This window comes from Erpetoichthys calabaricus, chromosome 8 (genome assembly GCF_900747795.2).
Source record: "Erpetoichthys calabaricus chromosome 8, fErpCal1.3, whole genome shotgun sequence".
NCBI classification, from domain to species: Eukaryota; Metazoa; Chordata; class Cladistia; order Polypteriformes; family Polypteridae; genus Erpetoichthys; species Erpetoichthys calabaricus.
In genome coordinates this window covers 152,643,818-152,658,367 of record NC_041401.2, presented here as the reverse complement: position 1 = coordinate 152,658,367, position 14,550 = coordinate 152,643,818, and the positions used below count along the sequence as shown (strand labels likewise).

The following is a 14,550-nucleotide window of genomic DNA, read 5'->3' as shown; positions in this document are numbered from 1 at the left end:
CCTGAGCTTATCACAGTGGCTTGAAGCAAAAGGCATGATATATTCTTTGCTGCGACAGCAGGGGTTTCATTTATAAAATTTTTTGTGGATTCTAGTATGAAAGTATATGCATGCCAAAAAACAGGAAAATGCATATGCCAAATAAAAATTCTGACCTTGGTTATACACATTTGTACATAATTTACCTTTATACATCACAATAATTTTGTAAATGTACATATGTGAACGTTCTTCAAGGCCTGCCCGATTTTCACCCTGAAACAACCGTGTACGGAGCATGCTAATCGACCTCATATGTATGTAACAAATAGATTTACTTGTAAGTTGAGACAATGGCAACAAGAAAAGAGAGGCAAAAACTTAGAACAGTGAGAAATAGAAGTTGTCAACTGTAAATTATGGGCATGCAGAGATCTTTTATTTGATTGCATAAGCACAGGTGTCACCAATAAGTACAAATGTTGTATGGCATCATGTTACTGCTGCTGTGAATGAGGAGAACTCTACCATCTGAATCATGCTTGAAATAATAATAGGGAGCAACTTTAAGATAGAGAAGAAGAAACAGATTGCTTGTCACAGAAGAAAGTGAGTGCATTGGGAGGAGACAAAGAGAACATCAACGCTGTCTGATTTCAATCTGCAAGTGACATCTTTATTTGGAGATTCCTTATTATGTGGCATTATGCCAGAGCATACAGATGTAGGAGATGAGAGAACTGCAGTGGAGTCGGGTAAAACACTTGGTATATACCTTGGAGTGAAATAACCATGCTAGTTCAATGTCTACAGTTGTCAGTAGGTAAGAAGGGACTAGAGAGTGGGGTCATCTGGCTCCATATAATCAAGGTCAGGGGGTGGAAGATTTTTATGCTGTGCTATGTTATGTAGCACAATGCATGCAATCACAATGCTGCAGACCTTTATTGGCTGGTAGAACAAACTTCCTCTTGACACACCCAGACACCGCCACCTGCATCTGAGTAGTCTGTGGTGCGCTCCACAACTGAGCATGCAAGAAAATATGAGCAGGTATAGCTTAATTTCGGGCAGTCTGCCTTTTTAATGCTGGGAGGAATTTAGTACATAGTCCCAAGGGAATAACTCTGGGAAGCCTAAATCGGCACACAATTCGAACATTATCTTAGGGGAAAAAAAAATCTTGCTGGTCCCTAAAAGATAGTTCCCTTTTGTTTGATTATTTGCGTAGACTTCATGTAGCGCCAAACAAGCAACGTTTTGTCAAACCATTAGGCTAAGAATAGGCTATAGGGCATATTACTTATAGCTTTCAGTTAGTGAATAATACCTGTGTTTTTACTTAGTGCATTTATTGCCAGCTAGGGATTGCCCTGGTTTCTAATCCTGAAAAGCAAAAATAGGTAGCCGGTATAAATTAAGGAAAACCACAAAGTACTTCAATGAACATACACACCACTGGCCCTCTTAAAAGTCCATTAATATAGTCTCTATATATCATATTCATCACTTTTGAGGTATAATGTTTGTCATGTTGACGCACATTATAATAACTCAGTGATATGAATTATTTGTGAGTAGACATTTAGCTGGTTTGACTGCATTTTCCTACTTGATCAAAGGCATCATCTTTTTCCAGTTTCTCTGAAATTTTGGCAGGCATGAGTCAGAGCTGCCATAAATATACGCAAGTTTTCCAGTGAAGTTTTATTTTATGAACCCCAACTTTTGCATGGAAATTTCCATATGAACATTTCAGATCTCTTTTTATGTATGTATACAAGTTTTATAACTCTTCCCTCATTTTACAGGTCACATAGTTACAGCTTTGTGATGTGGGTGCTAGATGAAGCACCTGCATAAAAGCCACATACACAAGGACATGGAAACTTAATGCTGACAGTAGGTTGCTTGGCTGTAATTAATCCTGGTCATGAGCCATGAAAAAAGAAAAAAACTCTTTTTGTCTTGTATAAGAGCCGAGTCTGATGATTATACATGTGACCTGTATTATCTTTTGGTGTTGTGAAATACATAGCCATTCTGCATGATCTAGCAGTTGCAGTTTCTAAAATTATGTTGCCTTCTTTGACCTAATTACGCAAGAGTTATAGGGGAAATGTTGATTAGTTGAATGCCCTAATTGTGTAACTCATTTTAATAAGGTTGGCTTCTGCTAGTCAGTAAATGCATTCGTTATTTTGTTTAATAGAGAATTGTTTATTCTGACATGGTGTTAAGCAGACAGGTAACTGAACATATTATTTTGAGGCAATTGTTTAAATTTTAATGAACTGCAAATAGGAATGAAGCATTCATACAGTTTGGTTTACCTTGAATCACAGCATTCTTTGCAAAGATCTGGATACACATATGCTTTGTGTTTTAAGCTATTTTTCTAGTTTGGCTTGCTCACAGTCTCAAAGTAGTGTAGCAGCTCAGTGTTGTAAGGGTTTATGTTTAATATCATCATATCAAATCTGATTTGATTTTTCCTGGTGGGGATTATATTGGTATTGTGCCGAGACCAGAACATCCTATCCTCATCAACAGTCCTCAACTTTTCCTAGGAATTTCACAGACACTTCCAGATATAATCTGTCCATCTAGGCTTGTATTTACCTGTGTATCTTTTCCCAGCTAGTCATGCCTAATATGTTGCTTCCACTAGGCAACCAGTGAGCATCCTCACTACATCTCCAAACTATCTCAACTGGTTCTTATCAATCCAAATAAGCAGTGGCTCTACTCTGAAGTCCCCTGGTATTGCTGAGCACTTCATTCCATTGCAGAGTGTGAGCCTTACAACCAACACAGAAATGTCTTTTGAGCTGTGCTCATTATTTCAAGCATAAAATAGAGCTTGCGACAATAGGTGTGGATTGGTAAGTATACTAGCTGGGAAATTGTATGCATTATCTGATGACCGAGACCCTTTTCATCATAGCCAACAGTTTCATGTAGGGTATTTATTCATTCCTTATCAGTAGGGATCAAGCCACTAGAGCAACCATGACCATTGATCACATCAAACTCGGCTGCAGTACCTGCTGGAGATCAGAAAACAAACTCTTAAAATGTATCTGTGCAGATCTGGCACTCTATCATCATGAAGATTCACCCCCATGTACACAAGGAATTTTTCTTTGAAATTAGGTGACTGCTTTTCATTTAATATGATGAGCAGGTCACTATTACTTTAAGCATTATTTCTGGAGCTATAGAAGCGTTAGTCTTCATTTACATTGCTGCTGTAATTCTTTTTCTGAAGTATTAGTTTTCCTTATCCAACATGCACAGGAACAGTCTTGGAAAATGTGTTAAATGTGCTTGTTAATTTTTAAAGAGAATACAGGTGCTTCTATTCATTATTGTTATGTCATATTGTCAGGATTAAGTCATTGTATTGGCCACAGTTACATGTCCTGAAATTATAGCATGGGTCCTTGCATATCGAATCAGCTGGACTATCATTTGCAGTCACTCTCTGTCTGCTTCTCCATTTCTTCAAAAAGGCAGCTTCTTCATCTAAGTTTTCCATAGTCTATAATGGTATCGATTGACATGGCAATTTACAGATTGTTAGCCACTTTGCAGTATGCCTCACACTTCATGGTAATGTCACACCAGATGTGTATGATCATTACAGTAACTACAGGCATTCTTACTTTAGCATTTCAAACCAGGTAGTTTTGTTTCAAACTATATTTAATGAAAATGATTGTTAATGAACAGTAGTTCAGTACATAATGTAGTGTGGTCATCCCTGGTGTACACTTTAAATATATATTCAAACCAAGCTCCAGCTCCATCATTAAATTTGCCAATATTATAGTCCTCATCACCAATATTGAAAAGATATCATATAGAGAGGTTTATCTGCTGACACAGTTGTGCCAATTTAATAATCTCAACTCTGATGTCAGCAAAACCAAAGAACTGATCATAGATTCCTAAAAGCAGACCATACACTCATCTTCATCAGAGTGGATGCTGTTTTAGAGGATCAGAAACTTAAAATTTCCAACAGCAATGAACTGAAAATGGTCTAGCCAATTTTGTCTATTTGTTACGAAGACTTGTCAATGTCTTTTTACATTCTTAAATGTCTGAGTAAAATACAGATTTCCCCATCTGTTCTCACTAATTTCTACAGGTGCAAAGCAGAGTCCATTCTGTCTGGCTGTATAGAATCCAGGTTTTTGTCCACATTGTAAGGCTACTCTGAACAACCATTCACAATAGAAATTTTGTAACAAGTGTGTGTGTGTGTGTGTGTGTGTGTGTATATATAATATTTGTGAGGGAAAGAGTTGATGCATAACTGTGCCTAATATTGACCATAGATAGCTGACTTTGGTATTATTAAAATTTATGGGATCTGATATCACTAGGTCTAGACTAGAATTTGTATATTACTAGATCGGTATGTTAAGCATCAAGCAAATTTTTTATTCGCTTCTGTCATGTTGTGCAGATGTCTTTGGGTTCTATAACTAATTTTATTTGTTTGCTGTCTTTTAAAGTCACTTTTAATCTGGCTGTTTAACTAGAATCACTGGCATGCTATTAATGCTTTGGAAATTATGTATGCCGTCTATTCTCCCCACATCTGCACTTTTTACCCTTTATAATATCCAGCGTGTGGTTTCTATGGGATGCCGTTCTATGCTATGTGCTGGGAATTTAAGCATTTTGATTTTGTATTTTTTATTTTTTTAGTAAGACACAAGAAAGGCCAGAACAACATGCTTTCTCTCTGTAAGCACAATACAGTTGCTATTGCCCCTTTGAAAGTGAAACACATCCAACAGCCTGGCTTCTGTCTCTCAGCATTCCTATGCTAAGGTCCTGCAACATACTTCAGTTCATTATTCATTCACTTGTTGGTGTTATTGGCTTTTTATAAGTGCAGCTACAGTATGTATAACATAAGTAGTATCGCTATGTGTTTTAAACAGTGGTACTTAATTTCAGTCCTGGTAGTTTTCTGAAGGCTCTTGTTGTTAACAACTTCATTCTTACTCTTAATTGATATTGTTTTATTAGCTGACAACAATCGTGCACCTTTTCCTTGTTTATAAACATGCTGCAATATGAGATTGACATTTATAAGGAATTAAAACATGTATTTTCTGACATCTCTCAAGTTTTTCAATTTACTTTTGTCTGTGTCATTTTCTTATTTAGTTATATTTAAATACTTAAAATTAAAAACAGCAGAGTAAACAAAATTAACATTGACAGTTAGAGGAGAAGCATTTCAGTGTTATATTCCCCCATATGATGATTAGTAAGTAGTGGAGTAAATTATCAGAATGTTAAAAAGTACATACTTGCATTATTCCTAACAAACTTAAAAAAATTTTTAAAGACATTTTTAATGCTTGGCAGGAAAGTAGCAAAATGTTTTGTGCTGCTGCATCACTGCTACAAGAGTGGGTGTTCCCCCCCACACCCCCGGGTTTCATGCCAAAACTATGTGTTATGTTAATTAGTGATTGTGAATTAGTTGTTTGTGAGTTAGAGTAGGTTTGTGCACTCGTGAGCACTGGTTGGTTCCAGCTTGTCATACAAAGCAGTAACCTCCAACAAACATAAATTAATATTAGAATATTGGAATAGAAATATATTAAAAAGGGGTTCATTTTTTACACGTTCAAAAAATTGCAGATATTGGAACTATAAAATGCAAAGCACCAACTTTTTTTTTCCTCCCTGACTTCCTCTTGACTTGTACCTGTAGATGTGTTAAATAAAAGAAGCCATATTCATCTGTTACAAGGAAAATGAATACTTTTTATAGGCACTGTACAATATTTTTCCATCTCCTTGAAAGGTTTCACATTTTATTGTTCTACAACATCAAGACACAGTAATTTTGGATTTTTTGACTCTGATCAATAAAAAAAAAGACTTTCTTTCAGAAAACAGATCTCTACAAAGTAGTTTAAATTAATCAAATATAAAATACAAAGTAATTGATTGCCTAAGTATTCACCCCATTTAATATGACACAACTAAATCATCACTGGTGCAGCCAGTTGCTTTTAGAAATCACACAGTTCAGTGGAGTTCACATCTCTAGTCAAGAGGTTGCAATTGATTGTAGTGCAAATGTGCCCTGTCTGGAAGGTCCAACTTGTGGTGTTTTAGTATTGAGCCCAAACCTACAAAATGAAGACAAAAGAACATTCCAAGCAACTCCATGAAAATGTGATTGAATAAGCACAAATCAGGGGATGGAGAGAAGAACATATCCAGTCATTGAATATTGCTATTAAGAAATAAGAGAGTGCTCAGTTGTAAATCTGTTACAGCAGGCCATCCTCAAAAACTGAGTTCTCATAGAAGTCAATGACTAGTGTGGGAGGCCACCAAGAGACCTATGCCAACTCTGAAGGAGTTCCAAGATGTAGTGTCTGAGAGTAGAGAGACTTTTCATACAACAATTGCATGGGCGCTTCTCTAGTTGCAGCTTTATGAGTGAGTGGCAAAGAGAAAAAGTGCACATGGTCCTCCTCTAGAGTCAGCTGGAAGAAGGTTCTGTGGTCTGAAATTCAAAATTGAACATGTTGGCCATTGGACTAAGTACTATGTTTGAACAGTGCACATTAACAAGAAATAAACCATACACACTGTAAAGCAAGATGGTAGCATCAACATGCTTTGGGAATACTTTTCTGTAGCAGGCCATGGAAGGCATGTGAGGGTAAAAAAATGTAAGAAGAGCAGTGAAACACAGGGAAATTCTAGAGGAAAACCTGATTCGGTCAGCAAGAAACTTTGCACCTTGAAGAGAGGATTTGTTTTCCAGCAAGACAACAACCCCAATCATAAAGCCAAAGCTACATGGGAATGGCTTAAAAACCACAATGGTAATGTCCTGGAATGGCTGAGTCAGAGTCTAGCTCTCAGACCAACTGAGAATCTGTGTTTGAACTTGAGAGAGGCCATTTATTCACAATCTCCATGCAACCTGATAAAGCATGAGTAGTTTTGCAAAGATGAATGGGTTAAAATCGCAGTGTCCTGATGTGTTTAGGTAATAGAGACCTGTCTGCACAGGCATATGGCTGTCATGGCTGCCAGACGTACATCTACTAAATACTGACTTGATGGAGGTGATTACTTGGGAGAGCAATTATTTTATGTTTTATGTTGCATTTTACAGAGATCTGTATTTTTCTGTTGATCAATGTCAAAACAATTTGAATACACTGTTTCAGAGTTGTAGGAAAATAAAATGTGAAAACCTCTGTGGAAGAAAAATAAACCAAAAGGTGGTGTTTAATAGCATTAATGCTGATCCAGAACTTTGTATTAAAGTCCTGAATACCCAATTAACACAGTGTGCAACTTATATACTGTAGCTTGAAAATCTTCCCTCTACTCTTGCCATACCAATCTTGACCTGCTTGGTTCATCCCCATCAAGACTTAGGTCATGTTTGGTGTCTTTTTTGTGACCCTTAGTTAGCAGTACTTCATTGTTTACAGAGATCATTAATTATCTTATCAGTAACAGCCTGTCCTTAAACTCCAAGATACCCCTATAACAAAAACTGGAAAGTCACCTTCACATAACACTGACAGTCTCCGGAAATATTTTACGGGTATGATATACTTATAAAGGTACAGATTTCGTTAACACTTAAAGAAAATAACTAGTATGAAACTATTTAATGTTCATGAAACCTAGTTCATTACTCTGTTAAACAACAAAATGTATTTTCCTAGTGATAGGATTTAAAGTTAACAGAGCAGAATGCAAACTCTAAATAGAGACATGTCCACCATATAAAACAAACTGAACATATATTCTTCCACACCTCCAAGGGGGTGAATTATAGGCACTATACTGTATATTCATGTTAGAGAAAGTGCTTTTGGAATTTGCATTGTATGCTCCTAAAGCTTTACCCTGCTTTCTTAACTTTAACTTAAGTAACAAATTTATATATGTGTGTGTGTGTGTGTGTGTGTGTATATGTGTATGTATGTATATGTGTATATGTGTATGTATATGTGTATGTATGTATATGTGTGTGTGTGTGTATATATATATATATATATATATATATATATATATATATATAATATATCAATTAACAATGAAACTGTACAAAATCAGACTTGGGATGCCTCGGTGAAGGTTATACTTTAAATACAAAACTAACAGTGCTAACTTGTGGCTGTTGACTTTCTCAAATATACAAACCTTTAATGCAGGTTAAACCTGAATGTTTTGTCTGTTGGTCTTTAAACAAGTTACATTCTTTTTTGATTTTTCATAAAGCATGTTGACAGTCAGTAGTCTTTTTTTATGAAATTCATTCATATGAAGTTAGCCTACAGTAGCGGAATAGAGCCTTTAGCTAAAAATGGTTTAAATGTTATAGATTTTATAAATAATCTTTTCATTGTAAAATGATAGACCTCAGCTAACTTACAAGTGGCCTTATGAGTTGATAGTGCAGGAACAATTGCTTCTATGAAGTCTTTGCAAATGTCACTTTTTTTCTTGGCATGCTGTTGCTATGAACCTGTGCAGTATGCTCCAGACTGAACTCTTAAAAGTTAGTCACTCGAGCTCCATATGTGCAAAGCATATAATTATTCAACTTAAAATCATCTATCGAGCACATCTGTCTTGTTTAAAATTGTCCAAAATGTTTCCAGGGAAGATCCAACCTGCGAACGTTGCAATCAAGTCACAGGCTCATTGGGCCATATGTTTTGGGCTTGCACCAAATTAATATCATTCTGGATCTTTAAATAACTTTCAAACAGTCTTGGTGTCACAGTCTCTCCTAATCTACTAACAGCTGTATTTGGTGTCCTCCCAGATGGACTTAAGGTGGAAAAGGACAAACAAACTGTAATTGCCTTTATTAGCATGTAGACTTTTATCTTGCTCAACTGGAAGAATCCTAACTCACCTCTTTTAAGTCAGGGGGTAACTGATGTTATACAGTATATTATTTGAAATATTAATAATAATCAGAGGATCTGTGCAAAACGTTTTTAAAACCTGGCAGAATCTAATAGAATAAGCTTTTAAATTGAGGAAGCATATTCTCTTCACTTTTTTTAATCTTTATTTATTTTTCCTACTATTAAAGTGTTACTTTGTTGACCTAGCACTCTCTCTCATGGAAGGGGGTTGATTTTACTTGAACTTAGTTATGTAAAACTTGACTTGTTTGTATGGAATGTTATTTTCTTTTAATAAATTCAATAAAATGCTAAATAAAAGTTACTTTGTGATTATGAACTGATTCAGTACACTTAATTAGCAGCACTTTAATCTGATTATCCTCTTAACATGTGGAAAAAGTAAGGGTGTACTTACTTTTGTAAACAAAAATAATGTGATGAATTGATCAACTGGCCAAAGAATGGTAGTGGCTGAACATTTGCTCTTCAAATGTGATTGGCAATTGACTTATAAATGGGTAAATATTAACACGATTTTATTATGTGAATTTTGATATGGTTGTCTGTACCTTTTAAAAGATTGTGGCATTGTGGGATGGACTTAGGTTTCAGTTTTACTTTCACATTCTGTATGAGTAACTTAATTTATTAACGTTGAACATGTTTGAACAAGCAATTTTCCTTTTTCCCCATTTTATTAAAGGGAAGCTGTCTTTAGTAATGATGGACCCTGAGGAAAATTTAAAGGCAGGCAGGCAGACAGACAGCTGACTTTCTTGCATGTATATAAAAACGTAGAAAGAATTGGAGGTATGGATGGAACATTGGCACTTATTAAATCGCCACAAGAGGTTAAGCTGAATGTGTTTTTCTTTTCTCTCTAGAGTACCATAAGCAGGGACTTTGGGTCTTTTAGAACAGTTTCATTTGAACAGTTTTTATTTGATATTGTATAGTGCATTAGAGGTCTTCCTTAAATGACATGTGCTACAGTTATTTTTCATGGTGGTCCCTGTTATACTGCAATTACATTACTGTTAAAAAAGTATACATTTTATTCAGCTGGCATTCTAATATCATTTTTAGAAGGCATTTTTTCCAGAATCTTTTTAACGTTTAAGTTCAGTTCATTTAGACATGCCATTTTTGATTGGAAACAGGTGGGTTCTCACACACAGGATAACCCTGTCATTTTAAGTGCCACACAGTGTAATTGTGCATGTGAGAACTGAGCACAACATGGCAGAAGGACATAGTATAATTGGTGGCAAGTATGGAGAAGGTGTTTTTTTGAAAAATCAGCTTACAAATGGGTATAACACCCTTATAGTAATGTTCAGTATACTGTAAATGTGTGTATGTATGTATATATAATAAATATTCTTATTTTGAAGATGATTCTTTTGTTGCTCTCTGTCTCATTTTAAAGTAGGGGTATTAAGAATTAGTGAATTGATGTAGGAGCAACATAAATATTTTATTTCTTTATATTTTTCTACAAATAAATGTGATTCTTTTTTAAGTGACTAGGGGGCTTCATCCCCTGCTCACTTTGCTCGCCAACCACCGTGTTTAGTTTTTCGGATACTCACTTTTAAGATTTTTTTTTTTCTTTGAATTGTTGCTATTTCATTAGTTTCACTTTTACAGTAATCCCTCGCTACTTTGCGGTTCACTTTTCGCAGATTCACGACTTCGCGGGTTTTTAAATACAAGTGATTGCCCGCCTATCGCGGAAGTTATGTTCCAGACCCATCAGCAACAGGAGAAAATCCGTGATATAGAAAGACCATATAAATAAACATTTTTATAGTTTAAGCCTTAAAATACCCATCCCACATGCTTTAAACACATGTAAACTTATAAAACACACTTTAACACATATGATATGTGGATGTCGGGCTAAGGATATGAGTAACATCTCACTATTATAAAACATTTTAACTTCACGCAAGACAAGACAGTGAGACAGGAAAATTGGTGATGTACAGGCATTTAAATTATTGACACGCAGAGCGACAAGTAGCACAAAACCAGCACAAAGTCCACTTCTCCTTAGCGTTCATTCAGCTCCCCACCCCCTTGACAATGCGAAGTGGCAGGAGCGTACTGCGCCTCTGGGGAGGGGGGTTTGAGCGAACGTGCGTTCAGCCCTCACACACCCCCACTCCTCCTCCTCCTTCCGAACGCGCAGAGCGACAAGCAGGCATTTTGGCAGAAACAGCACAAAGTCCATTTCTGCTCTGCTCAGAGTTCAGCTGCCCCCCTTCACAAAGTGAGTGCAGACACATTGACGTCTGATCGCTGCGTGCAGTGTGCAGTGTTGGTCTGCGGTGTTTAAGAATGCAGAAAGTGTTTTAAGAGCATAGGAAGTGTTTATAAGAGCGTGGGAAAGGTTAACAAGAGAGTGAGAAAGGTTTATAAGAGTGTGGGAAGGGTTTATAAAGCCTTAAAATATGTATAAATAATAAAATAAATATAGGTTGCTACTTCACGGATTTTCACCTATCGCGGGGGGCTCTGGAACGTAACCCACACGATAGGTGAGGGATTACTGTATTTCAGAACTTATGTAAAAACAATATTTGGAATCTTTCGAGTCCCAATATGCTGAATCTTTTAAATGAGGTCAGTGAGACATGTGTTTAATGACTTTGTACCATAATTCAGGATAGGTTTCTCTGTTTGGAATTTCTGCACAGACAGAGCGATGTACATCAGCAACAGTTAATTTTTTTTGCAAAGTAACCAATAAATGCATGTGAGGTAAAACACGTTTTTGAAATTCTCTGACTTAAACTTCAAAGCCTTAACAATATTTACATACTTCTGACATATCACCTGTGTCCATGTATTTGATCTCTAATCACCTTTTAGTTATTTCTCTGAGTAATAATTTCTCTTTTTTGCGCTAATGCGATGTTTACTTTCTTTTTTTTTGACACTGTCATTTTTTTTTCTGCTTTCATATTCTGTATCTTGCTCTGCATGTGTTTCGCGCCTATGTTTTTTTGAGTCTTTTGAATTCCAGTTTTCATTAGCTCTAACCTGCTCTGCATGTGTTTGGCCCCTTTATTTTGTAACCTCTTTATGATGTTTTACTTTGTTTTCTACTCTGTTTGTTTTTTATTTCTGACCTCGCTTTGTCCTGCTTTATTTTCAATGACACCTGGTCTGTGGTGATTATTTTCCCTTTTTCGAGTAATAATTTCTGTTTGTTTGTGCTACTGCAATCTTTACTTTCTTTTTTTTTAATACTTTCTAATTTTCCTACTTTCTTATTCTTTAACTTTCTCCACATTTGTATTGCGCATACTTTTTTTTTTTTTTTGAGCCTTTCGAATTCCACGGCTTTCATAATCTCTTAACCTGCTCTACATGTGTATAGCGCCAATGTTTGTGAACGTATTTATGAAGTTCTATTATGTCTTTTACTCTGTCTTTTAATTCTGAGCCTGATTGGACGTGCTTTGTTTCAGTTCCACTTGTTACAGGCTGATAATTACTATCCTTGTATTCTGAATTTGCATCTAGATTATTTTTTCTTTTTTGCTGTTTTTTCTCTCCGCTTTTGAGTCTCTTTACACTGCGCTGCTTTCTTCTTTGCTTAGTCATCGAGGTTTCATTTATAACGTATTGTCCTTATACGCTTTATATGCGCTGGGACCCTGGATCTGTGTGTGCTCAAATCCTTCACAAGACTGAATGTTTTGCTGCCCCGTTGTCTTATTTGATGTTGATTGTAAGTAGGGTGTGTCTTGCAAGAATCGCATGTTCTATGTCATCACGAGATGGTCCTGGGTCAATCTCTTGGCACAATATCTCATGTTTAAGGTCCTCGCGGGTCTTTTAACTGTCTTCCGTGATCTTAACGTGAAGATCACGTCTGGACGCCCTACTGTTTCTCTCCAGGATTTTTTTTTATAATAGATGTTAATTTGTCCTCACAGGTGGCGCAGTGGTAGTGCTGCTGCTTTGCAGTAAGAAGACAGTGGAAGATTGTGGGTTCGCTTCCCGGTTCCTCCCTGCGTGGATAGCGCTTTGAGTACTGAGAAAAAGCGCTATATAAATGTAATGAATTATTATTTGAGATATGTGGTACATGTGCGTAATTAGTATCATATGCTAATATGAGACATGGCTCTGAGGCTAGGGATCTGCACTGGCAATCGGAAGGTTGCCGGTTCGAATCCCGTAAATGCCAAAAGGGACTCTGCTCTGTTGGGCCCTTAAGCAAGGCCCTTAACCTGCAATTGCTGAGCGCTTTGTATAGTGAGAAAAGTGCTATATAAATGCAAAGAATTATTATTCTGATAATAAATTAAAGCTTCATGTGTCCATGCATATATTTTCAGAATACATGAGCAACATTTTTCTAAGTTTTTTAAAACTAGGGGGTGAACTGCTCGCTTCGCTTGCCAATCCCCATTTTTGGTTTTCCAGATACACACTTTTAAGATTTTTTTTTTTCTTTGAATTGTTGCTATTTCATTAGTTTCACTTTTATTTCAGAACTTCTTTAAAAACAATATTTGGAATCTTTAGAGTCCCAAAATGCTGAATCTTTTAAATGAGGTACGTGAGACATGCGTTTAATGACTTTGTACCATAATTCAGGATAGGTTTCTCTGTTTGGAATTTCAGCACAGACAAAACGATCTACATCATCAGCATTTAATAATTTTTTTTGCAAAGTAACCAATAAATGCATGTGAGGTAAACCCTGTTTTTGAAATTCTCTGACTTAAACTTCAAAACCTTACAATATTTACACACTTCGAATATATGGACATATATGATATGTCCGATCTCTATTTGCCTTTTCGTTATTCCCCCCCCCTTACCGCATCAATCAATACCCCGCTGTCAGTCTTCCGTGCTGTACTCTGCCCTCCCTCAATCAAATCTAACAGTCACTCCAAAAAAAAAAAAAAGGCTTCAACCTGTAAGGGACACTACAATACTTTCGAATTTTCCTGCTTTCATATTCTTTACCTTTCTCTGCATGTGTATCGCACCATCTTTTTTTTTTTTTTTTTTTTTGAGCCTTTCAAATTCCACTGCTTTCATAATCTCTAACCTGCTCTGCATGTATATAGCACCAATGTTTTTGAACGTCTTTATGAAGTTATAATTTGTCTTTTAATTCTGAGCCCGATTGGACGTGCTTTTTTTTTTTTCAATTCCACTTGTTCCGGACTGATTATTACGTTCTCTTAATTTCTGAATTTGCACCTAGATTATTCTTTTTCTTTTTTGCATTTTTTTCACTCCAGCACTTTTGAGTCTCTTTTCTCCGCTCTGCTCTTTCTTCTTCGCTTAATCGTCGACGTTTCATCTATAACCTTATTGTCCTTATACGCTTTATATGCACTGAGAGCTCTGGATCTGTGTGTGCGCAAAGCCTTGACATGACTGAGTGTTTTGCTGCCCGTGGTCTTATTTGATATTGGTTGTAAGTAGGGCGTGTCTTGCAAGAATGTCATGTTCTTCGTCCCTGTCAATCTCTTGGCACAAAGTCTCATGTTTAAGGTCCCCGCGAGACACTGGCCAATCTCTTTTATCTCGCAGGGCTTTTAAGTGTCTTTTTTTTATAATAGATGTATTAATTTTTTATTTTGAAAACAGAAAA

At 36.3% G+C, this 14,550-nt stretch overlaps 1 protein-coding gene across 2 annotated transcripts in view; it reads left to right on the top strand.

Annotated features, from left to right (window-relative positions):
• slc39a10 (solute carrier family 39 member 10) overlaps positions 1-14,550 on the top strand; it is a 168,374-nt gene that overhangs the window by 8,863 nt on the left and 144,961 nt on the right. The window lies entirely within an intron of this gene.